Here is a 1,710-nt window from a genome sequence, read left to right as displayed (position 1 = left end):
AAGAACATTCCGACTAGAAAACAGGTCTGTCTTCACCTCTCTACCTTCTACTCTACTCAGATGGTTTTTATAGCACTGTTCTACAGTATATCACATTACCATATCAAGTGTACAGGGTATTGCAGGGTGCTAATGCTCCTTTTGCAGCCAAAGTGGTAGTTTCTGTGAAACATACCATGATTACTTATATTGAAGTACAGTGTTGTACAGTGGATGATACAGTATATACAGTAAAGTACTGTAAGAAAAATAAGCAAAGCGATGACAATATGTGGTTTTATTTCTCTAGAATGACTCGAAGACCTTCTGGGGGAGGACGCCAACACCTGTTCACACAACAGCAGGAACTTGCCGTTGTGGACCTAGTGAGGGCAGACAATGCCATCCGTCTCCACCAGCTACGAAAGCAAATACTTGCAGACAGGCAAGTGTTCAACAACATAAACCATGTGAGCATCACCACCATCACACGCATCTTGGGAAAACACAGCATCACCATGAAGCAGCTCTACAGAGTCCCATTTGAGAGGAACAGTGACAGGGTCAAAGGACTTAGAGCTGAATATGTACGGGTAAGTGTAACTGTCCTTTACATGTACAATACAGTATTGGTGAAATCCATTAGCAGCTGAATATGTACCATATCAGTACCACATGGATCCATTCTGAGAGCTACACAGGTACCTGTGTGATGGGGTGAGGGTTCTGTATGTGTAGCACTGTAGTACAGTAATATGTTCTCTTTTTTTTTACAGAGAACCTTGGCCATGGATGGAGCTGCACAGCCTCATGAATTCGTTTTCATTGTTGAAGCTGGATTCGACCTGTGCAAAACAAGACGACGGGGTCGTAATGTAATTGGCCAAAGGGCAATTGTGCACGTCCCAGGGCAGCACGGGGGAAATATCACATTGTGTGGCGCCATAACCCTTCGAGGGCTTCTGCATCATCATGCAAAACTAGGTCCATACAATAGCCAACATATACTCACATTTCTAGATGCTCTCCATAATATAGTTGTACAGAACAGACCAGATCAGCCCAGGTTTGTGGTGATATGGGATAATGTCGGTTTCCATCGGGCTGCTCTGGTCCAGGCCTGGTTCTCCAACCACAACCAACTTGAAGTGGTATACTTGCCCCCTTACTCACCATTTTTAAAACCTATAGAGGAATGTTTTTCGGCTTGGAGATGGCGTGTATATGACCGCCAACCACATGCCCGCATGCCTCTTCTGCAGGCAATGGAACAGGCCTGCGGTGACATTCAGGTGACAGCAATCCATGGATGGTTTCGACATGCAAGAGGATATTTTCCCCGGTGCCTAGCGGGAGAAGACATTGCTTGCGATGTCGATGAGGTCCTGTGGCCAGACCCCAACAGACGGCGGAATCCATGAGCCCACATATGCACAATTGTCATGATTTTTTGTGTTTACAGTATACTGTTTTTTCTATTACAGTATTATTGTGTTGTTGTTGGGTTTTTTTTGTTTTTTTTTGCTTTATCTGAATTCATGGTACTGCAATGTACAATATTGAGTAGGCCTATTTGCTTTTTTGGTTGTTTGAAAATGTGTCTCCTGAAAATATGCCTTCTGAATAAACAATGAAAATCAAAGACTGCAGTGTTTTATATAAAGTAGACAAGTGTGTTCCCCCTGATCTGTAAGTGTTTGCATATGATGCAAGTATGTGTCATTTTGTCAA

At 43.3% G+C, this 1,710-nt stretch overlaps 1 pseudogene; it reads left to right on the top strand.

Moving 5' to 3' along the window:
• The first annotated feature begins 290 nt into the window (after positions 1 to 290).
• LOC146361652 (uncharacterized) lies at positions 291 to 1,161 on the top strand (annotated as a pseudogene).
• The last annotated feature ends 549 nt before the right edge of the window (positions 1,162 to 1,710 follow it).

Source organism: Perissodus microlepis, chromosome 23 (assembly GCF_051167445.1).
Source record: "Perissodus microlepis isolate ML-2025 ecotype Zambia chromosome 23, ASM5116744v1, whole genome shotgun sequence".
NCBI lineage: Eukaryota > Metazoa > Chordata > Actinopteri > Cichliformes > Cichlidae > Perissodus > Perissodus microlepis.
Note: the sequence above shows the minus strand (reverse complement) of the source record. Positions and strands in the feature narration are given on the sequence as shown.